We start from the raw sequence: 27,245 nt of genomic DNA, 5'->3' as shown, positions 1-27,245 counted from the left end.
GAAGTTGTAATCACAAGACAACACTCACAGGTTTGTGGTTCAAATTCCCACCACATGGGTGGTCAGAAAATACTCAATGCTCTATATTGCTGGTGGGAAAAAGGGTAAATTAGTACAACCACACTGGAATAGAGTTTTGCATAACCAGGAAGAGTTAGATGTGGCAGGAATTCCACTCCTACTTCATATCCTGGAAAAACTTGCTCCCGTACACCAGGGGCCATGTATAAGAATGTGCCCAGCAGGGTTATTCCTAAGAGCAAACACATACAGGCTTCCAGGCAGCAGAAAGGATAAATACACTGTAACACATTCATACAGTATAAAGCTACACAGCACAGAAAATGAAAGGAGTCACATGCATGCCCGTGGATAAATCCCAATGTAATGCGAAGCCAGTCACAGAAGTCACAGTACAACTCCATGTCTATGATGTTCCAAAAGAGGCAGAACTAAACAGTAAGTTATTTAGAGATTGTTCGTAAGTGGTAAACTATTGAGAAAATCAAGAGAATTATTACTACAAAAGTCAGAATAGGGACTTCCCTGGTGGCACAGTGGTTAAGAATCCACCTGCCAATGCAAGGGACACGGGTTCGAGCCCTGGTCCGGGAAGATCCCACACGTAATGGAGCAACTAAGCCTGTGTGCCACAACTACTGATCCTGCGCTCTAGAGCCCGTGAGCCACAACTAATGAACCCACATGCCACAACTACCGAAGCCCGTGCGCCTAGAGCCCATGCTGTGCAACAAGTGAAACCACTGAAACGAGAAGCCCGCACACCACAATGAAGAGTAGCCCCCACTCACCGCAACTAGAGAAAGCCCTCGCACAGCAACAAAGACCCAACACAGCCATAAATAAATAAATAATAAAATAAAATAAAAAAAAAAAACCAAAAAACCCCAAAGTTAGCAGAAGAAATCATAAAGATAAGATCAGAAATAAATGAAAAAGAAGGAAACAATAGCAAAGATCAATAAAACTAAAAGCTGGTTCTTTGAGAAGATAAACAAAATTGATAAAGCATTAGCCAGACTCATCAAGAAAAAAAGGGAGAAGACTCAAATCAGCAGAATTAGATATGAAAAAGGAGAAGTAACAACTGACCCTGCAGAAATACAAAGGATCATGAGAGATTACTACAAGCAACTCTATGCCAATAAAGTGGACAACCTGGAAGAAATGGACAAATTCTTAGAAAAGCACAACCTTCCAAGACTGAACCAGGAAGAAATAGAAAATACGAACAGACTGATCACAAGCACTGAAATTGAGACTGTGATTAAAAATCTTCCAACAAACAGAAGTCCAGGACCAGATGGCTTCACAGGCGAATTCTATCAAATATTTAGAGAAGAGCTAACACCTATCCTTCTCAAACTCTTCCAAAATACAGCAGAGGGAGGAACACTCCCAAACTCATGCTATAAGGCCACCAACACCTTGATACCAAAACCAGACAAGGATGTCACCAAGAAAGAAAACTACAGGCCAATATCACTGATGAACATAGATGCAAAAGTCCTCAACAAAATACTAGCAAACAGAATCCAACAGAACATTAAAAGGCTCATACACCATGATCAAGTGGGGTTTATTCCAGGAATGCAAGGATTCTTCAATATACGCAAATCTATCAATGTGATACACCATATTAACAAACTGAAGGAGAAAAACCATATGATCATCTCAATAGATGCAGAGAAAGCTTCTGACAAAATTCAACACCCAAAATAAAATACAACACCCAAAAATAAACACCCTGCAGAAAGTAGGCATAGAGGGAACTTTCCTCAACATAATAAAGGCCATATATGACAAACCCACAGCCAACATCATCCTCAATGGTGAAAAACTGAAAGCATTTACACTAAGATCAGGAACAAGACAAGGCTGCCCACTCTCGCCACTCTTATTCAATATAGTTTTGGAAGTTTTAGCCGCAGCAATCAGAGAAGAAAAGGAAATAAAAGGAATCCAAATCAGAAAAGAAGAAGTAAAGCTGTCACCGTTTGCAGATGACATGATACTATAAATAGAGAATCCTAAAAATGCCACCAGAAAACTACTAGAGCTAATCAATGAATTTGGTAAAGTTGCAGGATACAAAATTAATGCACAGAAATCTCTTGCATTCCTATACACTAATGATGAAAAATCTGAAAGTGAAATCAAGAAAACACTCCCATTTACCACTGCAACAAAAAGAATAAAATATCTAGGAATAAACCTACCTAAGGAGACAAAAGACCTGTATGCAGAAAATTATAAGACACTGATGAAAGAAATTAAAGATGATACAAATAGATGGAGAGATACACCATGTTCTTGGATTGGAAGAATCAACATTGTGAAAATGACTCTTCTACCCAAAGCAATCTACAGATTCAATGCAATCCCTATCAAACTACCACTGGCATTTTTCACAGAACTAGAACAAAAAATTTCACAATTTGTATGGAAACACAAAAGACCCCAAATAGCCAAAGCAATCTTGAGAATGAAAAACGGAGCTGGAGGAATCAGGCTCCCTGACTTCAAACTATACTACAAAGCTACAGTAATCAAGACAGTATGGTACTGGCACAAAAACAGAAAGATAGATCAATGGAACAGGATAGAAAGCCCAGAGATAAACCCACGCACATATGGTCACCTTGTCTTTGATAAAGGAGGCAGGAATGTACAGTGGAGAAAGGACAGCCTCTTCAATAAGTGGTGCTGGGAAAACTGGACAGGTACATGTAAAACTATGAGATTAGATCACTCCCTAACACCATACACAAAAATAAGCTCAAAATGGATTAAAGACCTAAATGTAAGGCCAGAAACTATAAAACTGTTAGAGGAAAACATAGGCAGAACACTCTATGACATAAATCACAGCAAGATCCTTTTTGACCCACCTCCTAGAGAAATGGAAATAAAAATAAACAAATGGGACCTAATGAAACTTCAAAGCTTTTGCACAGCAAAGGAAACCATAAACAAGACCAAAGGACAGCCGTCAGAATGGGAGAAAATATTTGCAAATGAAGCAGCTGAGAAAGGATTAATTTCCAAAATTTACAAGCAGCTCAATAACAAAAAAACAAACAACCCAATCCAAAAATGGGCAGAAGACCTAAACAGACATTTCTGCAAAGAAGAGATACAGACTGTCAACAAACACATGAAAGAATGGTCAACATCATTAAGCATTATAGAAATGCAAAACAAAACTACAATGAGATATCATCTCACACCAGTCAGAATGGCCATCATCAAAAAATCTAGAAACAATAAATGCTGGAGAGGGTGTGGAGAAAAGGGAACACTTTTGCACTGCTGGTGGGAATGTGAATTGGTTCAGCCACTATGCAAAACAGTATGGAGGTTCCTTAAAAAACTACAAATAGAACTACTATATGACCCATCAATCCCACTACTGGGCATATACCCTGAGAAAACCCAAATTCAAAAAGAGTCATGTACCAAAATGTTCATTGCAGCTCTATTTACAATAGCCCAGAGATGGAAACATCCTAAGTGCCCATCATCGGATGAATGGATAAAGAAGATGTGGCACATATATACAATGGAATATTACTCAGCCATAAAAAGAAACGAAATTGAGCTATTTGTAATGAGGTGGATAGACCTAGAGTCTGTCATACAGAGTGAAGTAAGTCAGAAAGAGAAAGACAAATACCGTATGCTAACACATATATATGGAATTTAACAAAAAAAAATGTCATGAAGAACCTAGGGGTAAGACAGGAATAAAGACACAGAGCTACTGGAGAACGGACTTGAGGATATGGGGAGGGGGAAGGGGGAGTTGTGACAAAGCCAGAGAGAGGCATGGACATATATACACTACCAAACGTAAGGTAGATAGCTAGTGGGAAGCAGCCGCATAGCACAGGGATATCAGCTCATCAGCTCGGTGCTTTGTGACCGCCTGGAGAGGTGGGATAGGGAGGGTGGGAGGGTGGGAGACGCAAGAGGGAAGAGATATGGGAACATATGTATATGTATAACTGATTCACTTTGTTATAAAGCAGAAACTAACACACCATTGTAAAGCAATGATACCCCAATAAAGATGTTAAAAAAAAAAAAAAAAGACAGTATGGTACTGGTACAAAAACAGAAATATAGATCAATGAAACAGGATAGATAGCCCAGAGATAAACCCACGCACATATGGTCACCTTATCTTTGATAAAGGAGGCAAGAGTATACAATGGAGAAAAGACAGCCTCTTCAATAAGTGCTGCTGGGAAAACTGGACAGCTACATGTAAGAGAATGAAATTAGAACACTTCCTAACACCATACACAAAAATAAACTCAAAATGGATTAAAAACCTAAATGTAAGGCCAGACACTATAAAACTGTTAGAGGAAAACATAGGCAGAACACTCTATGACATAAATCACAGCAAGATCCTTTTTGACCCACCTCCTAAAGAAATGCAAATAAAAACAAAAACAAACAAATGGGACCTAAGAAACTTAAAAGCTTTTGCACAGCAAAGGAAACCGTAAAAAAAAAAAAGAGAGCCCATAGAATGGGAGAAAATGTTTGCAAATGAAGCAACTGACAAAGGATTAATCTCCAAAATATATAAGCAGCTCATGCAGCTAAATATCAAAAAGACAAACAACCCAATCCAAAAATGGGCAGAAGACCTAAATAGACATTTCTCCAAAGAAGATAAACAGATTGCCAACAAACACATGAAAAGATGCTCAACATCACTAATCATTAGAGAAATGCAAATCAAAATGACAATGAGGTATCACCTCACACGAGTCAGAATAGCCATCATCAAAAAATCTAGAAACAGTAAATGCTGTAGAGGGTGTGGAGAAAAGGGAACCCTCTTGCACTGTTGGTGGGAATATAAATTGATACAGCCACTATGGAGAACAGTATGGAGGTTCCTTAAAAAACTACAAATAGAACTACCATATGACCCAGCAATCCCACTACTGGGCATCTACCCTGAGAAAACCATAATTCAAAAAGATACATGTACCACAATGTTCATTGCAGCTCTATTTACAATAGCCAGGACATGGAAGCAACCTAAGTGTCCATTGACAGATGAATGGATAAAGAAGATGTGGCACATATATACAATGGAATATTACTCAGCCATAAAAAGAAACGAAATTGAGCTATTTGTAGTGAGGTGGATGGACCTGAAGTCTGTCATACAGAGTGAAGTAAGTCAGAAAGAGAATAACAAATACCGTATGCTAACACATATATATGGAATCTAAAAAAAAAATGGTTCTGAAGAACCTAGGGGCAGGACAGGAATAAACACACAGATGTAGAGAATGGACTTGAGGACACGGGGAGGGGGAAGGGTAAGGTGGGACGAAGTGAGAGAGTGGCATTGACATATATGCACTACCAAATGTAAAACAGATAGCTAGTGGGAAGCAGCTGCATAGCACAGGGAGATCAGCTGGGTGCTTTGCGACCACCTAGAGGGGTGGGATAAGGAGGGTGGGAGGGAGACGCAAAAGGGAAGGGATATGGGGGATATACGTATGCATATAATGATTCACTTTGTTATACAGCAGAAACTAACACAACACTGTAAAGCAATTATACTCCAATAAAGATGTTAAAAAAAAAAAAGTCTGACAGTTCTATGTACCTTATATAAGTGGAATCATACAGTGTTTGTCCTTTTTTGTCTGGCTTATTTCACTTAGCATAACGTCCTCAAGAAGCTTTTACCTTTGAAGGCAAAGGGCAAGACAGAGAAAAGCTGGCAGCTGAATGACACTGTTGAACTCCTGCATCAACCCTTCACCAAAGCCCACTTCACGTCTGAGCTTTTTGGTTACTTGGTCACTATATTCCATTTATTATTTAAGCATATTTGTGTCTATATTTTCTATTATTTGCAAGTGAAAACACAGTAACTGATACCCTCCCTTTTTTTCCTCAAATAGAATTAACAGTTTGGTATATATTCTTTCAGACTCTCCAATATACAAATACAGATGTGCATTTTGTTTAAAAAAAAGAAAAAGAGTGAGGCAGACATCCGTATTGATATGGAATGTATCTCTAAGATACATTCATAAATGAAAAGGGCACAGAGCAGAGAGGGTGTAGGAGAAAAAAAGAACAGAAATATACTTCTATTTTAAATGGCCACATCGTCTCTAAAAGGATAGACAAGACACTTTAACCAGAGGTGGCCTCTAGGGAGAGACACTGGGTTATAAGGGAGAGAAAACAAAAGATTTTTTTTTTTTTTTTTTTTTTTGCGATACGCGGGCCTCTCACTGTTGTGGCCTCTCCCGTTGCGGGGCACAGGCTCCGGACACGCAGGCTCAGTAGCCATGGCTCACGGGCCCAGCCGCTCCGCATCATGTGGGATCTTCCCGGACCGGGGCACGAACCCGTGTCCCCTGCATTGGCAGGCGGACTCTCAACCACTGCGCCACCAGGGAAGCCCCAAAAGGAGATTTTTATACATTTAAACATCTGTACCAGGTGCAAGTATTACTGAGCTAAAATATAAAACTCTTATTTTTTTTTTTTAAGTCAAGCCCTAATCTTTTGGGTTACCACTTGGTAACCTGTTAAACTCTATTAGGTTCAAGTGTAGTGCTGCTGAGGCCATTACATGGATCACACCTGGGCTTCCTTTGCCTTATCAGTAACTGCTTCACCAGACCTCAGATTTCAGGGTGGAAGGTCCTCCATCATTGCAAAAAATTTCACAGCCAGGGTACAACTCCAGCCCATCCAAGCCCAGAATCCCACAGAGACCCTGCAATGTTGGGATATAATAAGAAATATATATTTGGTCTTTGCCCTAGGTTCCTGGCACAAGAGTTTCTAAAACGCTTGGAATTTCCTGAGTGATAGGGGTGAGAGGAGCACCTTCTGTTATTCATAAAAGTCCCTTTCAACCACGCCTGAGTTTGTGCTGATACAATGACTCTTGGTGAGCTCCTAGATATAGCGTCAGGATAGGGGCTGGCTAACCGCAGGAAGCAACCACGTGATTAGCGGATTGGCACTTTCAGCCCTAACCCCTGACTTCCGACTTCGAGGAAGTGGGGAGGAGCTGGAGATTGAGTTAATCACCAATGGCCAATCATGCCTACACAATGGAACCTCCATAAATACCCTAAACCACAGGGTTCAGGGAACTTCCTGGTTGGTGAATGCCAGTAGGGTGAGGCACCCTAACTCCATGGGGGCAGAAGATCCTGTGCCTGGATCCTTCCAGACCTCACCTAAAGTACCCCTCTATCTGGCTGTTTATTTGTATCCTTTAAAATAAATCAGTAAATGTAAGTAAAGTGTTTCCCTGAGTTCTGCGAGCCATTACAGCAAATTATCAAACCTAGGTGGGAATGCCCTATTTCTAGTCGGTTGGTCAGAAGTACAGGTGGTAACTGGGGACTGGGGACTGAAATAGGGACAGTCTTGTGGGACTGAGCGCTTAACCTCTGGTATCTGCGCTAACTCCAAGTGGTTAGTGTCAGAACTGAATTAAATTGTAGATCACCCAGTTGGTGCCAGAGTCAGAGAATTTGTTGGTGCTGGGAAAACAGCACGCATTTGGTGTCAGAGATGTTCAACGTAAAAAACACCATCAGAGACCCCTGGTTGGGATCCCATCGACAACTGACCACCTGGGCTTATTCTGCCGGGCTGGCTGATCTGGGACAAAAATCTCAAAGAGGCAGTGAGTGAAACGTCCTTCTGGGGCCATAAGTCTGCTAGGAATGGCTACATTCTGGGGCCCTCTGCCCCAGAAATGTCCTTCATCTGCCCCCTAGAGAGAAAGCCTCTTTAAGCTGTGTGTTCTCCCCAGCTGCAGAAGTGAGTCATGAGGGGGAAGAAAACTGACTCAGAGTTGTAAAAACAACAAAGGGAGAGGCCAGCTGCAAGACTAGACTCAGACCTTTCCTACAATAGAAGGTAAAGCTGACCATCCCCTAACTTGTGACTTCAGTCTCCACGCACTTCCCCTCTCGTCAGCAGGTGCCCCCCGTCTATTCTAACTTTTCTCCAGGTTAAGTTCTCAGGACTAACTGCTCCGGTCTCAAGCAAACTCAATTTTCTCAGGAAATTCTGAGCGGGGTTTAATAGCCCATCTCCAAAGATGGCACCCCACTTCAACTCCTTATTTCTACGCCTCTCCACTCTCCCCGACCTCAGTCCTTCAGCTACATGAATGCGTTGCTTTTCTTGCTCTGCATTTCGGGACAGAGGTAGAGTTACAAACTAGAGTTCTCCAAGTCCTCTCTCCACTTCGCTCCATGACAACCTTTCTTCTGTGTTCACTTCTTCCTTCCCATCACCACCCCTTCCCTAGTCCACACACGTGGTAACAGCTGGTCTGAATTGCAACAATTGCCTCTCAGAGCTGGTCCCCCACCCTGACCTCCTGCCTCTCCCCATGCCAGGTCAGCTGGCTCACTGCTTCCAGAAGAGTTTCTCAAAACCCCATTCACCTTTCGGGGGGTCGCCAGCTCAAGCATCTCAGAGGCTTCTTGTCTCAAATTCCAACAGGCAGCTGGGCATTCACAGAATGAATCTCCCAGCCCTGATGCTCACTAATCCCCAAGAGCATCCTTTTTTTTTTTAAACAGGGTTTCCTAAGTTCCAGGGTCCTGTGTGTTCAGCAGAAGACAAAGCAAACACAAATCTCCACCTTCATGGACCATCCATCGCCTTCCTCCTGACAGTGAGGCTAGGGGCATCACCCCTTTCCCATGCCTGGCTCTTCTCATCGCCATGACTTTCCTCCGTGTGCCACTGCCTGGGTACCGTCCCCTCCTCTCCACCAACCCCAATGTGACTCCCTCATTCAAGGGCCAGCTCTCCCAAGAAGTCCTTTCTGAGCAGCTCCTCTCCCACCCAGTCCCCTCAGCTTGCAGGCCCTTGGCCTCATGTATTCTACTCTCCATAATGAGTTCTCCTGGAACTATTCTCCACTGGCCCCATCAACACAGCCACCACTAGGATGTGCCCACTAAGTGCCACTTTACGTTATTTCATTTAATCCCCCCAATATCCCCATGAGGAAGGTCTTATTGCCCCTATGTTATAGACGAGGAAACCAAAGCTCAAAGAGCCTAAGGAACTTGCCTGATAATTTTCTACATTCGTTTTTGCATTTAGCATCTTACCTGCCACAGAAACAGCACTCAGTAAACAGCAGTTATGACTGTTCCTTATTAGCTAGTTACTACTTGAGCGAGCATGTATTTTGCCCCAGGACATGCATCCCTTCTCTCCTCAACCACAGGATAAGCAACTGAAGGCAGGGGCCATGTCGTCAGATCCATCTGTGCCTGCCACAGATGCACAGCAAATGCTTGAGCAAAGAACACTTTCTTAGAACAATGCACAGTAATAACTTTTGCCCTTTTTAAACCATTCAGTGAAGTGTGAAAACTCAGGATTAGATCACGGGGAATTTATTTTGCCAAATATTGAAACTGCCATTTAAGAATATCAGAAGTAAAAAGGGATGGAAAGATGATTCGGGTCAGCAAAAACACAAACAGCTGTTTTGCAACCGGCTGGAACTGAATAGTCAAAATCCAGAAAGGTTGAGGAAAGGCAAAAGGTCTTAGGCAACATGGCAGGGAGGAGAGCCCTGCCCTGAGTGAAGACTCCCAACCGGCCACAAGTCCAGGTGACAACAAATGGCTTTTGGGACAAAAGCAGCAAACACGGATGAAGAGATTAATTTAAGTAGGAAAGTCGGAGAGTTTCGGGTTGGTCTTCTCAGACCTGCGCACAGTGACACTGAGGCATCATGTTCTAATATTCTGGACAGCAGGAAGAACCCAAGGCCAGGAACTGGAACTGCTGCTTCCAAAGCTTGGCTCTGCCTCTTACTGGTGGAGCTGGGTAAGTCACTGAACCCCCCCGAACCTCTGATCCATCATCCATGACGATGAAACCACAACCTTAACCTGTCCCAATGAGAACTGTCCAATAAAGAATAAAACTCTAAAGTGTGATACACATATAAGGAATATTATCAACAACAAAAGCAACAGAACATCAGCAGTTGGTTCCATAGTGTCCTGGGGTCATATAAGGAATATTATCAACAACAAAAGCAACAGAACATCAGCAGTTGGTTCCATAGTGTCCTGGGGTCATATAAGGAATATTATCAACAACAAAAGCAACAGAACATCAGCAGTTGGTTCCATAGTGTCCTGGGGTCATATAAGGAATATTATCAACAACAAAAGCAACAGAACATCAGCAGTTGGTTCCATAGTGTCCTGGGGTGAGACAGTTGAAACCTTGATGGCTGATGGGTAGGGGAGAGGCTGCCATTAGTAGATTATAGTAGTTGTTCTATTTTTCTTGAGGTAAAGGTTGAATTCACCTTTGGGGACAAAAATTTTTTTTCTGTGTTGTAATTCCAACCTGCTATCCCCGAGCATTCAGTAAAATTTTGTGCAATATCTGGTAATATTTTATTTATTTTTTAAATTTTATTTATTTATTTTTATTTTTAGCTGTGTTGGGTGTTTGTTGCTGTGGGCGGGCTTTCTCTAGTTGTGGCGAGCGGGGGCTACTCTTCGTTGTGGTGCGCGGGCTTCTCACTGCGGTGGCTTCTCTTGTTGCGGAGCACGGGCTCTAGGTGCGCAGGCTTCAGTAGTTGTGGCTTGCGGGCTCTAGAGTGCAGGCTCAGTAGTTGTGATGCACGGGCTTAGTTGCTCTGCGGGACGTGGGATCTTCCCGGACCAGGGCTCGAACCTGTGTCCCCTGCACTGGCAGGCAGATTCTTAACCACTGCACCACCCGGAAGCCTGGTAATATTTTTAAAAGATGTACTTTGAGGGCTTCCCCGGTGGCGCAGTGGTTGAGAGTCCGCCTGCCGTTGCAGGGGACACGGGTTCGTGCCCCGGTCCGGGAAAATCCCACGTGCCGCGGAGCGGCTGGGCCCGTGAGCCATGGCCGCTGAGCCTGCGCGTCTGGAGCCTGTGCTCCACAACGGGAGAGGCCACAACAGTGAGAGGCCCGCGTATCGCCAAAAAAATAAAATAAAATATAATAAAAGATGTACTTTGAGAAGTTATGAGTTAAGTCTGTTTGCATGTTGAAGGCAAAATAGTATGAGGAAGGAGGCAACAGCCCTGAGACAGGGAGAACTAGTGACATGCAGAAGAGAAAATAGACAGCTGGCCAAGGAAATCAGTAACCCAGGTAGATTTTATTCATTTAACAAAGATTTTTTGAGCCCCAACTATGTCCCAGGCTTGGTGGAACACATAATAAGTATTCCTTAGGTATTTCTAAAAATACCTGCAGAGGTGAACTTGGTAAAAGAATTCCTACAGGTCAAGTGTGAAAGGAGCTTGAGTAATTGTTATTTAGGGACTACATTAACATGTTATCCCTGAAGATGGAAGAGATCAGAGCCATCTAAGACTCAAAGATCAAATACAGTTAAAGGTTTTGCCTCATATGGTATCTATGTTCATCTCACTGCCTTCTGGCATCCATGGTTTCCAAGGAGAAGTCAGCTCTTAACCTTATCAAAGGTCCTTGTGATGAGTCGCTTATGTCTTGCTGCTTTCAAGATTCTTTGATTATGATGTGTCTAGGTGTGGATCTCTTTGATTTTATCCTACTTGGAGTTCACTGAACTTCCTGGGTACATAAATTACTGTTTTTCATCAAATTTGGGAATTTTAGGGCTATTTCATCAAACATTCGTTCTGCTCCTTTCTATCCTCTTTCTAGGACTCCCATCATGCGTATGCTGTCGGTGTCTGAGGCCCTGCTCATTTTCCTTCATTCTTTTTTCCTTCTGTTTCTCAGTGTTTAACCTCGAATGACCTATCTTCAAGTTTGCTGATTCTGGGAATTCCCTGGTGGTCTAGTGGTTAGGACTCTGCACTTTCACTGCCGAGGGTGCGGGTTCAATCCCTGGTCAGGGAACTAAGATCCCACATTCTGCGTGGCGCGGCCAAAACAAAAAAAGTTTGCTGATTCTTCTGCCTGCCCAACTCTGCTGTTGAGCTCCTAGTGATTTTTTCACTTTAGTTATTGTAATTTTCAACTCCAGAATTTTTTTTTTTTTTTGGTAATTTGTATCTCTTATTGATCATCTCTTTTTGGTGAGGCATTGTTCTCATACTTTCCCTTAGTTCTTTAAACATTTTTTTTTTTTGGCCATGCAGCGAGGCATGGGAGATCATCTTAATTCCCTAACCAGGGATCAAAACCATGCCCCCTGCAGTGGAAGCTCCGAGTCTTAACCACTGGACTAACAGGGAAGTCCTAAACATATTTTTTGTTTGTTTTGGTTTTTTTTTTGTTTTGCGGTACGCGGGCCTCTCACTGTTGTGGCCTCTCCCGTTGCAGAGCACAGGCTCCGGACGCGCAGTCTCAGCGGCCATGGCTCACGGGCCCAGCCGCTCCGCGGCACGTGGGATCTTCCTGGACCGGGGCACGAACCCGTGTCCCCTGCAACGGCAGGCGGACTCTCAACCACTGCGCAACCGGGGAAGCCCTAAACATATTTTTAAACAGATGATTTAAAGTCTTTGTCTATAAAGTCTAAGGCCTGAGTTTCCTCAGGGACAGTTTCTACTGATTGAGTCTTTCCCTGTGTATATGCCATTCTTTACATGCCTCATAATCTTTTGTTGAAAACAAGATTCAGCCATTTTTCTTGAATAAATGTTCCCTGGATTGCTGTAAGCCTTTGGTTAATTTCCAGAGTTCTGAAAAAGTTGACTCTGACAATTTTTGCCAGTTTTCTCATTTCTTTTACAGAGGAATACCTTTTAAGAACTCCTTATTTCACCATTCCCGAGGAATCTATATCTCATATGGCAGTTAGAAAGAGGTTTTCATCCCTCTAAGCAATTTTTTGAAGAATATGGGTAAAAGAACTCTGATACTTAAACACTCTGTACTTGATCTTAAGTCGCAAATAGTGTTTTAAATGCCACACTTCTCTAAATTTTTTTAAAAATCTGATTATTTACAAGACACAGCAACGTTTATTAAACACATAATTTTATAATTCCAGCATCTAGAAAAAAAATTGGAATAACATTCCAAAATAACCCAAATGAGGTATTATTCATTTTGTTTTACCTTTTCTCGAGTAAAAGTATCCTGGCTCTTGCTCTGTGGTAATAGGTTTACAGCAACAGTTTGATCAGGGTACACGGGCTATGTTTAAAGTTGCATTGTATGACACTGAATGGACTGCATATGTAGCAATCCTTTTCTGATGTACAGTTGGTGGTTTCCCTTTTTTTTTTTTTTTGCTATAAAAATGTTGATCCAAACAGCCTAGTATGCTTGTGTGCTTGTCCCATTATACCTTAGGTTACATTTCTAGAACTGAAATTGCCATGTCAAATGCCTTGTCAAATGCCTTTTTTTTTTTTAAGTTTTAGTTTTAATTTTCTCTGTATCCTCTGCCATTTAATGCCCTGCCCTGATATGGAGCACATTTTCCTATCTCTTTGGATGCAGATGCTAATACTCAGTGATGTCACTGCCATCATTTAATAGATTCTCACGCTGTGTATCACGCAATGCTCCTTCACCACCTGAAGGGGGAACTCAGAGTCAAAGGTAAGGAAAGACTGTATTTAAAACTTCTGAAAAGCAGGAATCTAAGACAGTCCCCTATTCAAATTTCCTTTTCATGGAACTCCACAGACCTTTGCTTTTACCCATATGGAGCCACATAAGCATTAGACAACAGGGGAGAGGTCAGCCTGCATTAATAATTTTCAGCCAGGTCCCACTCACCAGTCACAAGCTTCCTAAGGCCACACCCAGTGACCAAGACAGGAACGCAAGTCCAGATCTGTTTATCATCTAAAATCCAAATCTCTGGGACTTCCCTGGTGGCACAGTGGTTAAGAATCCGCCTGCCAATGCAGGGGACACGGGTTCGAGCCCTGGTCCGGGAAGATCGTACATGCCGCGGAGCAACTACGCCTGTGCGCCACAACTACCGAGCCTGTGCTCTACAGCCCGCGAGCGACAACTACTGAGCCCATGTGCCACAACTACTGAAGCCTGTGCGCCTACAGCCCGTGCTCCGCAACAAGAGAAGCCACCGCAAGGAGAAGCCTGCGCACTGCAACGAAGAGCAGCCCCCGCTCGCTGCAACTAGAGAAAGCCCACGCACAGCAATGAAGACCCAACGCAGCCAAAAATAAATAAGTAAATAATAAATTTAGGGCTTCCCTGGTGGCGCAGTGGTTGATAATCTGCCTGCCAATGCAGGGGACACGGGTTCGAGCCCTGGTCTGGGAAGATCCCACGTGCCACGGAGCAACTAGGCCCGTGAGCCACAACTACGGAGCCTGTGCGTCTGGCGCCTGTGCTCCGCAACAAGAAAGGCCGCGACAGTAAGAGGCCTGCGCACCACGATGAAGAGTGGCCCCCGCTCGCCGCAACTAGAGAAAGCCCTCGCACAGTAACGAAGACCCAACGCAGCCAAAAATAAATAAATAAATAAATTTTTAAAAATAAAGTTTTAAAAAATCACTTTAAAAAAATAAAATAAATAAAATAATATCCATATCTCTAACAAGAGTTTGATCACAATGTCCCTCCAAAGAGACTTGTAGCTCTCCACTGGGAGGTTAGGGAGAGGCCAGGGTTCTCACCATTTCCAGGGGGATGAACTAAAGAATACGAAAAGGCAGGCATGGGTTTCGGGTGCCAGAATTTCTTAGTAACCAAGCCTGACCAGAAACCAAGAACCCTTAAGTACCAGACTCCCTTTCTCTGCATTTGATAAGATGTAAGGTATAGGGAGGAAACGCCAGACACAGAAGACTGGGACTCAAATTCCCACACTGCTGTGTCACTGGCATGATTTTTTTAAATTAATTAATTAATTAATTTTTGGCTGCATTGGGTCTTCATTGCTGCGCGCAGGCTTTTCTCTAGTTGTGGAGAGCAGGGGCTACTCTTTGTTGCAGTGCACAGGCTTCTCATTGCAGTGATTTCTCTTAGTTGTGGAGTATGGGCTCCAGGCACGCAGGCTTCAGTAGTTGTGTCATGAGGACTCAGTAGTTGTGGTGCACAGGCTTAGCCTCTGCAGCATGTGGAATCTTCCCAGATCAGGGTTTGAACCCATGTCCCCTGCACTGGCAAGTGGATTCTTAACCACTGTGCCACCTGGAAAGTCCCACTGGCAAGATTTTAAAACTAGTCCTTGATCAAAGGTTTGGAAGATATGCAGAATCTAAATTCCACCTATTTTGTATTTTAATTCCACCTATTTTGTGGCCATAGCGCACAGAAATGAAGGCTTAAGTAGATTAATTGAATCCAGTCACACAGCGTAGCAGCCTGGGTATAGAAGTGCAGAGTTCCATGAGAAGAGAAGGATTAGGCATGCCTCAATCTAGGGCACATGGGCTATGAAACCATCCCCAATTGGGGGCAAAATGGCAATGACTCGGGGCTCTGCCTAGCAGTTGGATTCAAAGACTAAGACCCAGTTTCACCCTGGGCAGCAATCTCTTGAATTATAAAAAAAAAAAGTGTTATCCAGTTGAGAAAGAAACTCCAAATGTCACTTAGGAAAGTGATTTACTACAGTTTGAGATCATATCATTATTTCCTTATTAGGCAAGCTTCTTTAACTCCAGGAAGACGAAATTTAAGCATATAAATATGCCTAAGAAAATAAAAACCATAATATTTATAATTTTGTGTTAAGAAATCTGTGTGTGTCTGTTACTTTATGTACTTCACTGTTCAAGGGAATTTGGTCTGTTCAGAGTAACGAGTCAGTCTCAAGATTCCAATTAAAATATGTAACTGAGTAATTGGTTTAAACTTAGGATTTTAACTCGGAATTTTACTAAGTTTAAAATCAGTATTGGGGCTTCCCTAGTGTCGCAGTGGTTAAGAATCTGCCTGCCAATGCAGGGGACACGGATTCGAGCCCTGGTCCGGGAGGATGCCACATGCCGCGGAGCAACAAAGCCCATGCGCCATAACTACTGAGCCCGCATGCCACAACTACTGAGGCCCCTGTGACTAGAGCCTGTGCTCTGCAACAAGAGAAGCCACTGCAATAAGGAGCCCGCACACTGCAACAAAGAGCAGCCACTGCTCACCACAACTAGAGAAAGCCTGCGCACAGCAACAAAGACTCAACACAGCCAAAAATAAATAAATAAAATAAAATAAATAAAACATTTTTAAAAAAAAGATGAAGTGTTAAAAAACTAATATAAAATAAAATAAAATCAGTATTGGCAGATGACAAATAAGCACATGAAAAGATGCTCAACATCATTAGCTACCAGGGAAATTCAAATTGAAACCACCATGAGATGCCACTACATACCTTTCAGAATGGCTAAAATGAAAAAGACTGACCGTCTCCATTGTTGGTAAGGGTGTGGAGGGACCAGAACCCTCCTCTGCTGCTGGTGGGAATGTAAAATGATATATCCACTTTGGAAAATGGTCGGGCAGTTTAAGTTAAACATATACCTACCATATGATCCAGCCACTCTGCTCCTACACATTTGCCAAGATAAAAGGAGATATATGTCCATACAACGACTTGTACAGAGGTTCACAGCAGCTTTATTTAGAATCACCAAAAACTGGAAACTAAAATGACCAACAGGTGAAGAGATAAACAAATTGTGGAATATCCACTAATGGAATATTACTCAGCAATAAAAAGAACTATTCATACATGCAACATAGACAAACCTCAAAATAATTATGCTGAGTGAATGAAGCCAGACAAAAAAGGAGTACATACTATATGATTCCACTTAGGTAAAATTCTAGAAAATGCAAATTAATCTATAGTAACAGAAAGCAGTTCAGTGGTTACTTGGAGATGGTAAAGGCAGAGAGGGGTGGGAGGCAGGGATTACCAAGGGGCACAAGGACACTTTTGGATAATCACTATCTTAATTGTGGTCATGGTTTCACAAGTGCATGCATATTTCAAAATATAAATTGTACACTTTAGATATGTGCAATTTATTATGTCAAAAACACCTCAGTAAAGCTGTGTGAAAAAGTAAGATAAAACAGTATAGGAATGTTTAAGAAAATTTCAGAGTCAGTTTAATTTATTAGTTAAACAGGAACATTTAAGTATTAAAGATTTGGTAATCAGACAATTTCAAGTATTATTAAAGGAAGTTGAATGTAATTCATAAACTCAATTTAAAATTTTCAAATGAGTTAAGATTGCAAATGGATCAAGTATTAACCCAAAGACCCCTTAAAGTGATTATTAAAATTTTCTAGAATCATAAGTAGAACAGAAAGATTTGTAGGCTACACTTAAAAGCTAAATGTAAAAGACTGGCCCTTAAAGGAAGAATGAGATTTTTGAGTTTGTAACTTGAACAAACTGAAAATCAATTTGTACAATCAAAGTAACTTCTGAATAATCTTTGCATTACACAAAAACCCGGGGGCGGGGGGGATGATTAAAAAATCTCACTCAAGCATGCTACTCACCAAGTCACTTGGTCTCACTGAAGTTCAGTTTCCTCATTCACGAGAGGAATGTTTTCCAGAATAATCCACTTATTATAAATGACTTAATATTAATCATTTTCATATTGATAAACAGCACATTAGTAAAAGCACTGGGAAAAGCATACAGCGATGGGCAAATAGAAAAGATCAGCAGCATGATATCACTCTATAGTAACTGCAGCCTTTCCCAGATCCTGGGCTGACCAGTGACAGACATGCGAAAGGTGACACACGTATCCTCAGAGACTAAGCATGACTCAGCACAGCCAGATCATGGAATTTTCCCGAGGCCTCAGCCAGAGAGGAGCTGCCACATGTGGAGTCTGGCCCACAGCTGGTGGAAATGTACCTAGAGCTGCCTTGGATATCCGATATCCCAGCACCACCGCCAAACGCCCCCTGCCCCACAGGCAAATCAGGGTAAGGAGGTGAGGAAGAGCAGCAATGAGGGGGTGTTGAGATGACCCAGGGTTATGCCTTCTGGAATAATACTTAAAAAAAAAAAGCCCACATCTACCTCCCTCCAGGATCACCAAGGCGACCAAAAGGAGGAGGACAGGGGAAGGCGAGAACCTTCAATGGCAGAGTCTTAGTTACAGTAACTAAGCAAAGCTCCATGGACTCAGGAGGGAAGTAGGGACTGAAAAGCCAAACAAGCTTTAACAAATTAGATGACCTGGCAGAAGAAGGCCCTTCCTGGCGACTAATTTTCCCTTCCTACTGATGGATTTGGGGAAGACATGCAAGAAAAGATGATACTCTGGAAAAAAAAAAAAAAAAGGAGGGGTGTCAGAATCTTGGATTCTGCTAATTAGCCTTCTCTGGGCCCCAATTTCTCAGCTCCGTAAGCTGAGAAATTGGGACTGTCACCAAACTCTCTTCCCCTCACAGGGATGCCAGAAAGAGCAACAACATTCAACTCTATCAGCTAAGATGGGAGACCGACAGCAAGCAGAGAGAATAGTGGGAAGTTTGTGGAGGGTGGAGTCCGTCACAGGTCCGGAGGCATTTCCACTCATACCACCTGCCTTTACACTCCGTCCACTTTTCCAAGCAAAAACTCCATCTCAGAGTGGAAAACGGCCACTCCTGGCCCAAGACCTAGGACACGTGAGGACTGTGGAAAAATCTCAGGACGGAGAACAGCTTATGGGTTCTGAAGGATCATATGGAAAAAGTCCCCGGACAAAGGAATCTCCACACTGAGCACTGAACCTGAGCTCTGGGCAAAGCTGCCCCTGAGCCACTAAGTTCCCAGGGCACCTGACTGTGAACCAGGGGGTAGCGGCTGGCCTGCCTCTGGACGAAGGGAAGAGCATACCAGTGTCTGAAATGCAGGCGGGATGCTACACAGAGCCAGGACCGTGCCCGGTTAGGGCCCTCTCACAGACCACCAGGTGGACCCCGGACCTGAGGGCCTTGGAATTTAGGCTGCGGAGATGCACCGGGATCAATGCAATCGGTGGAGTTTCCTGTGTGAGGGGAAACCTTAAGAGCAGGAGGTTATACAGGGCCGTGCTGCCACACAGAGCACTATGTGGGGGGAAGGAGGGGCAAGTCCACCTTCACCCCCTCATCGTTGTCTGGACACATGTGTCAAGTGCTTTTACAGCCAGCTGACAGAGCCACCTCCTGTGCCCAGCTGCCTGCTCTCCACGTGGACTCAAGGGCCCTTCTCAGAGGCTGCCCAGCCCTACAGATGCTTCCTTCCTGTGGTCCTGAGGAGCCTCGCCACTCTCCCCCACCACCAGGCATCCCAAGCCACACCCTTCCAGAAGCAGGGCCTCCTGCTGAGGCTGGCCAGCAGCCAACTGGGGCCAGCAGGGAGCCAGACATCACTTTCCTGTGAAAACCAAGAAAACCAAGAGAGTCTGGAACAGACAAAGACTGCATATATTTTCCAAAACTCAGAGCTTGGCCTTTTTCATTTATTGAGCTTGATCACTGATGTGCGAGGACTGCTAACATCTACAGCTGCTGCTCCCACAGGCATCCCACTGACCTGGATCCAGGCACAGGACTTACCCTCAAGTGTGTTGTCAGCTCTCAGGAGGCAGGGGTTATCTAAATTAAAGAAAAAGAAAGTGTTACCCTCGTTTCTCTCCCAGCACTCCCCAGAGAAGCCAGGCATAGCAGGAATACAGACTTAAAACCCAGAGAAGAACTGCTGCTTTGACTTCCCCTGATCTCAAGGGTATCTGGGGGGCCACCAGGACAGCACGGGGCTGAGAGCAACCCAGCTCTGTTGTCCAACTACCTGGGCTCTATTCTTGCTGCTTTGCCACCCGCTCCCAGAACCACTCAAAGCTTGTTTCCTCATCTGTGAAATGGGAGTAACACCACCACCCAGGGAGGAGGGCTCCCGAGGAGGTACACACTCAAAGCACTGGCACCGTGCCTGGTATAGAGGACGCGCTCAGACGGTTGGCCGACGTGCCTAATAAGAAGCACTTAAGTAAAACCTTTTTCTGGCACCCACTACACAAGAACAAGTTCTAGAAACTTTTCTTGTTTGATCTGAAGTGTCCGGTCTTCCTGCCCATTCCCATCCAACCTCAGGCCAATTTTCGAGCCACCTCCAATCCTTCAGGAGCTAACTCACCTCCGGATTCTCTGAGCCTGGTTCCTGTCTCACTCTGCAACTGGACGCAAATGAAGAAGCTGATGTGTTTCCTATTTCGCCAGCTATGTCCTCAGATCCCTTCCTGCAGAGACCACCACCCCACACACAAAGAGCACACCTGTGTTTGGACCCATGGGAGCCCAGTTGGTGATGCGTGACCACTTTCTAGAGTTTACAGACTGCTTGTTTTTGAAAGGCCACACCTGTCCGTTAGCTTTAGCCACTGGTCAGTAAAGAGCAAAATGGAGACACAGGCCAGCAAACCATCAAATGAACTAAGTCCATGTTCCAAGAAAACGAGTTGCCTTGGTAGATTATGTCAAGGCTGAAAATGAATGTTTGGGGCATTCAATTCAATAAAATACATCTTGAGCACAAACCCTGCATAGGGCACCATTGTTGGGGGCTAGCTAGTAGAGGTAAGAACAGGATAGTATGTGAGAGGGACCCGAGTGTGTACTCTGAGCCTGACAGCTTGGGGAGGACCCTAGCCGTGCCCTTTCCTAGCTGTGTGACTCTGAGGGAGTTATTTCACTCACAGTTCCTCATCTGTAAACAAGGAGCTAACTGTACTTTTGTTGTAGGGTTGTTGTGATAATCAAATAACACATAAAAGGGGCTTAGCAAGGTCCCTGCCACCACACAGTATGAGCTCAACAAAGGATGACTTTTATTATTAATAACAATCAATCATTATTTATCATCATTATTATTAAAAGAGAGAACCCACGTCCAGCTCAATAGATTCAGCAAGGCTTATTGCAGGAAAGCCTGAAGAGTAATTTCGACAGGACAAGAGAAGAGGAAAAGTCCTGCAGAGTCAAGATCGTCAGGAACAAGATCAGAAGAAGGACACAAAGAAGTGAGTTTCGGGGCAACAGCCAGTAGTCTCAGATGAGGCTGAGGCAGAAGAGGGTACCTGTGGGGTCAAAGAGAAGAAAAAGCCCAACAGGTGGGAGCCTATCTTTTCCTTCAGTAAGGAAGAGGAAACGGTTTCCTCTTCGTCACTGTCCCAGCTTCCACCGTCAGGCCCTACTCCTTTGACAGTTTGGCAAAGTATCCACAGCTGAGACAAGAGGCAGCTAAGACACAGAGGGAAGGGAAGAGATGGTCAGGCGGGCCCAGGTGAGGCTTCAGAGAGAGCAGGCAAATGCCCCACTTCTGTGAACGATGTGTCTGGAAGAGAAACTTGCCCCCAAACAGGCACACCTTCTGGATGGGGGGAGGAGGGCCCTGTTCAGAAGACAGTAAGATGCTACTGGGAGGGAGCCAGAGAGAAGGCCCACACTAGTCCTCACGGGGAATGTTTACCGGCCGGAGGTCTCCAGCTCACGCGGGAAAGTGCCAGGGAGAGATCTGGACAGTCTGGGGCCTGCCCAGGCCTTCCGCCCAGATCCTCTGACATACGACAATCATCCCTGCAGCCCCTGAATGTGCTGTGACTTGGAATGAGACCTGGATCTGCAGTCCTGCTGTGCCCCAGTGCCCCACGCCTCTGCAAACAGTGTCAGGACAGGGACCTAGCACAGCACCCAGGGCGCTGGAAGTGAGACAAAGGGAAAACAAGGCAGAGGATTAAAAAAAAAAAAAAAAAAAAAAAGATAAGCCGCCTGTACTAGCACCTCAAAGGCAGGAGGGATCCACCGGGGTTACAACATCAAGGCAAACCCCTCTGAGGGATGATCTTGGAGGTGAGAACTGGCACGGAGAGAGTCAGTCAAGCTGGGACAGGCTTCAGTAGAGAAAGATAAAGAGATAAGGAGCAGAGGGGACTTTGGGGTAAACTGCAGAAATTCTGAATGGCAGCCTAATTCAATTCAACCAATAGATACTGCGCAGCTATAGTGAACAAAGCCCTTTTCTGCAGGGCAGAGCAGCCACTAAGAAACTTCTCACAAGGACACGTGCTCATAGGTTGCTTACTAGAACACAAACAGAACAGACTGTAGCTCAGGCCCGCTGCTGCTGGGCCCTCAGAGCCCAACCAAGCACCCCGGCGCCTCTGGACCCAATCTCACTTCTGACTCACCCGCACCTTAGCAAGTGCCCTCACCTTATAACGCCTCCTGCAGAGGCCTCTGCGAGATGACCAACCAAACTTCTCACACTCAACTGGGAAGTGCTATCTCCACGTTCTCCTTCCACCTCCCTCAGCCTTCCTCTGCCAGGGTCCAGTTACTTAAAACTCACCTGTACTTCACCATAAAACCTTGGCTGCTCAAATCCAATCACTGCTTCTTCACTGCTGGCCGCCATGGAATCAAGAGGCTCACAACTCAGGCTTCCCTGGTGGCGCAATGGTTAAGAATCCGCCTGCTAATGTAGGGCACACAGGTTCGAGCCCTGGTCCGGGAAGATCCCACACGCCACGGAGCAGCTAAGTCTGTGTGGCACAACGATTGAGCTTGCGCTACAGAGCCCGTGAGCCACAACTACTGAGGCCTGTGCACCTAGAGCCTGTGCACCACAACAAGAGAAGCCACCGCCATGAGAAGCCCGCGCACCGCAACGAAGAGTCGCCCACGCTCACCGCAACTAGAGGAAGCCCACACGCAGCAACGAAGACCCAACGCAGCCAAAAATAAAATAAATAAATTTATAGAAAAAAAAAAAAAAGGAGGCTCCCAACTCGCCGCCTCCACCAAGCCTTCCCTAATCCATGCCCATCCAGCCCCAGCCAGTCCAGTTCTCCTGTCCCTGGCCTTGGTGTGAGTTTTGCCCTGATTTGCCAGCCTCTACGGAACTTCCTCTTCCACGTCCTCCTCTGGCCATACCTCGCCCACACCAGCTCTCTACAAACATCTGCGGCATGCCGACTTTCTGCTTACGCTCTGTTTCTTTTTCTCTCCCCCAACCAGTTTGTTGGCAGTTCTGGGGCACCTCGTCTCCCACGTCTTCGCGCAGCACCCAGTCTAGGGCTCTGAACATGACAGGTGTGCAAAGAATGTGATGAAGAGTTCAAGGGTTTAGATGAAGAGCAGGCAGGCAGAAAAGCTGTAGCTGCGAGGGCATCGAAATGCTGAGCACATCCACTCCAGTATGTGCATCACAGGCAGGGGAAGGGTGGGGGGGTGGGGAGGCCAAGGCTGCTGGTAGCAGTGGGTAAGGGAGCAACGGGAAGGCAAAGACTTCTTGGTAAAGACTGGGGAGGCCTTGGTTATGATCTGACAAATAGCGGCACCTCTCTGAGCCTCAGTTTTCTCAGCTACAGAACGGGGATCCCTGGCCTCCTCTTTATCACAAAATGAATTTTAATCAGATTTTTAAGAATTTCAAAGCTCCCAGGGACCTAGGGACCTGACCTAGCCCCGGCACTTGTGAAATGAGGAAAAGGATATCCAGAGGTGAAACAACTCACTCCAAGTACACAAAGCAAGATGTGCTGGGAGGAACGTGTATGGCAGGTCCTCAAAGCCAGGGCAAGCCAGGGCTTCAGACTGCGTGCCCAGGAGGGCATTTCCCGGAGGGCCAGCTGCTACTCACTGCACTTTGTAAACTGCTAAAAGCTGTAGAAATAACGGGCTGAGCTCAGCCCCACCTCCTCCTAATCACTGCTTCTGGGCGCCCGAAGCTTCCTCTTCTGAAACTAAGTGGAATTACAAGAATGCCCCCCAGGGTTACCAGGTGGATCCTATGGGAAGCAGAGTGCAGGCACTCGTAACACGGAAAACCCTCGCCTTACACGCCATGGCTTTCTTCAGAGCTGAACAACTTCCAGTATGGTGGGGGACACTTGGGCTCCGGATTCTGACAGACTTGGGTTCGAGCCCTCAGGGACCTCGCGCGAGGCATTTGAGGGCTCCGTGCCCTCAGGTTCTCCATCTGCAAAATGGGCCCGAGAGCAGGAATAAGGCCGCCGGCGGCCCCCGGGGAGCCGAGTGGACGAGGCCGGGCTGCGCCAACGCGGGAAGGATGCTCGCGGGGCGGCGGGCCCGGAGAACTGGGGCGACGGGTCCCCAGGGCGGGGGTGGGGGGCGGGCTCGCGCAAACAGTCCCTCGCGGGAGGGGGAGGGGAGGGGAGGGGAGGGGCGGCGCGCGGCGCGTCGCGCACCGCCCGCTGCCGTCTCCTCCAGCCGTCACTCGTGGAGCTGGCGCCGCCTTGGCGCGCGCGACCCTTACATAAGCGTCCCCCGCGGCAGCGCCGGCGCACGCCCACCCGCTCCGACCCGCTGCGGGAAGAGGAAAATGCACAGCGCCGCCGGCACTCACCTCCTCGGTGTTGCCGCAAGTTGCCGCCACCGCCTCTACCGCCGCTGCCTCCACTGACAGGGAACAGCTGCGGTCTCCGCGCAACCGAACTTGCTGCGGTCCCAGTCCCGCCTTGCGGACTTCCTATTGGCTCAGACAGCCCAACCCCTCCTGTTACTGGACAGCCTCCTCTGTCACTCACCGTTCCCCTGCCCGGGACTCCTCCCTACGCCCGCCTGCCCGTCACGTTTAAGCCTTGGCGCCCCACATCAGCCCCGCCCCTCCCGTCCCCGGCAGGCCCCTGGATTGGTGACGAGGCTGGGGGAGCCCGCCCCTGGCTCACCACCACCTACTCCCTGGTCTCCAGAGCCCCACGTGGGCCGCAAGGCCCCAGACGCGGCCCGCAATAGGCGGAAGTGGCCAGGCTCTGACAGGCTGTGATTGGCTGTTGGCGGGGGTGGGGACGTGCGATTCATTCACCCGGGTAGCACGTGTCTCTCAAAACCCCAAGCACAACAGATAACCCTCGGGCTCAAGAATCCAGGCAGACTCAGGTGCACGCTAATGGGTGGAGAAGAGGTCGGAGGAAAAAGGGTTTGCAAAGGGCAGGAAGAAGGAAATGGCGCTTGTGCCAGACAGGTTTACGCGATTGTCTTTTAGCAGCTGTGGGGGTGATGGTGACGGGCAGGAGTCTCCGTGTGACACTGGACAAGCAACCTCACCTCTCTGAGCCTCAGTTTCCTAATCTGTAAATAGAGGCCACTCAGGACCTAGAGGGTTTAGAAGGCTTGGTTGAACGGAAAGCTTCAAAAATTGGGCTCTGTGCCAACCAGGAGATGCAGGAGTGACCAAAATAAACCAAAATTTCTGCCTCCCAGTGAGAGAAGAAAGACGATAAAATAAAATATAAGGTACATCAGATGATAATCAAGGCATGGAGAAAAATAACCTGCTTCTAGACAGTTGGGAGAATCAAGGACTATGAGAACATCTTTTTAACTAAAATTTGATGATTGAGTATGGAGAGATATTACAACTGCATTCTCTTCTCTGTGTTGTGTCCATTTTGTTTGTCCTTTGGACAAATTTCTTTGTCTTTCCTTCCACATATCTGGCTGAACTCCAACCTGGGTCAGTCCAACACAGCTATTTTAGTACCAGAACAAGGATTAAAATTCCAGTTTTCCAGATTCAGGTATTCATTCAATTAACAAGCATCCCTTGAGCACCTACTATGGGCCTGGTGCTATGCCGGAGACGCACGTGAAAAAAAACAGCCTCTACCATCACAGCGTAGAGCTCACCTGACCACAGTTCTTGCCCTGAACAGGTCTCAGTAATAATGATCGTAAGGGAACAAACACTGTTATCAGGCAAGAGAAGTAACAATAGCAAAGATAATAAATCAGTTGTAAACTTCCAGTTCTGTTTCAATGATAAAGATTGGCCTGAAGCACTTTCTTGAGCTATTTTGCAGAACTTAACACCTTCCCCCACCAAGGTTCTCAACCACCAGGTCCACTGGAACCTAACTGTCCACCTTTGCCCCAATTCTATGCTGTGTTCTCCTCCGCTCAAGCCCCTTCATGAACATGCATATACCTTTAGCTTAAAACTTCCCCAATTTTGCTGTTTGGGGAGACACTGCTTTGGAAAAAATCCCCGGTGTTCTCCTTACTTGCTGCAAATAATAAATCCTTCCTTCTCCTGATCTCTGGCTTGGTTGTATCTTTTGGCTCCACACCCACCAAGAGGTGAATCCAGTTTTCGGGGAACATCAGCTGAGTCCCGGCTGGTCCCTGTGAAATCCTGAGTCTGGAGCAGAGGGCAGGTGGCTCCACGCAGGTTCAGGTGAATCCCATGTCAACACCACCAGGTGGAGGTCTGAACAAAGAAACTAATTGAGAGCTAAAAGATGGACTGCTGTGAACAAAAGTAGTATGGATTTTGGACAGTTAGCTCAGCCACATAAATTAGTTGAAGTTTGGCTAGGAAACAAGACATCTCTCCATCCAGGCTCTGTCCTACCTCCAGGCTGAGTCCTCCAGGAGGACAAAGCTGGGAGGGGTATTCCACCCCAGACAGAGAAAACTGCCCAAGAAAAAGCTGAGATGAGGAGTCCAGTGTGGCTAGAAAAGGCATTGCTCAGCGTGGGCTTCTGTAATACTAGTGACAGGATCTCCTTGGGACAAGGTACTGATTGGAAACACAGATTCTTGAGCCCCACTCCTCCCCCATGGTTCTTATACATATGAACCACCAACTCAGAGGTCTTAGAATCATCAGCAGAATACCACTTAAGTCTGTCTCTGGCGAATGGAATCCCCTGCATTGCATTGCATTGCTAGTTTTAGAAGCTCTCCAAATTGTTCTAATGTGGGTCAGCGTTGAGACCCACTGAGATTCCTAGAGAAGTTATTACCCAGACTTCCCTGATAAGAGGAATCCCCTGGGACTCTCTTTAAAAACAAAATGGATTCCCGGACCTCAGGCCCCTGTGGATCCTGATTCATGGGGTGGGGCCCAGGAATCTTTCTATTTAATTAATTTATTTTTTAAACAGGCCCCAACTTGTGAAATTGACTCTTGAGGCCCGGGAAGGTTGGGGAACGTGGCTGAGTTTCTGGGAGATGCAAGGGAAGGGGAGGCAGGACAGACAGGCTGAGACCAGCCTGTGGAGGGCCAGCCAGGAGAGGCATAGGCTGGGCAGCAGGGCTCTGTCGGGAGAAAGTGGGCCAGGGGCAGCTGCAGAGCAGCTCAGGGCTCCTGTTAGGCTGGGAGTATGTCTGCCTTATTGCTTCTTAGTAACTGTCACTTTTTGGAAAGTTCTTGGTTTTTGTCTGTTTATCTTCTGTACTCCTGTCCCTTCCCTACACTTGAACATCACCTCTACAAAAGGTGAGTT

At 45.8% G+C, this 27,245-nt stretch overlaps 1 protein-coding gene across 4 annotated transcripts in view; it reads right to left on the bottom strand.

Moving 5' to 3' along the window:
• Positions 1–24,466, bottom strand: part of PC (pyruvate carboxylase) — a 106,840-nt gene extending 82,374 nt beyond the window's left edge. Inside the window, exons 1-2 of one of the 4 annotated variants that reach the window (XM_030833414.2) lie at positions 24,362–24,466; positions 19,555–19,593 (exon numbers count right to left, since the gene is read on the bottom strand). The gene's annotated coding sequence lies outside the window, so the exon portion shown is untranslated. Of the gene's footprint in view, positions 1–19,554; positions 19,594–23,834; positions 24,003–24,361 lie in introns of those variants that run through there. The other 3 variants (XM_060302874.1, XM_060302873.2, XM_060302876.1) reach the window with 3 other exon arrangements.
• Between the last annotated feature and the right edge of the window lie 2,779 nt (positions 24,467–27,245).

Source organism: Globicephala melas, chromosome 8 (assembly GCF_963455315.2).
Source record: "Globicephala melas chromosome 8, mGloMel1.2, whole genome shotgun sequence".
In the NCBI taxonomy this organism is placed as follows: domain Eukaryota; kingdom Metazoa; phylum Chordata; class Mammalia; order Artiodactyla; family Delphinidae; genus Globicephala; species Globicephala melas.
This window is presented reverse-complemented; position numbering and strand designations above follow the sequence as displayed.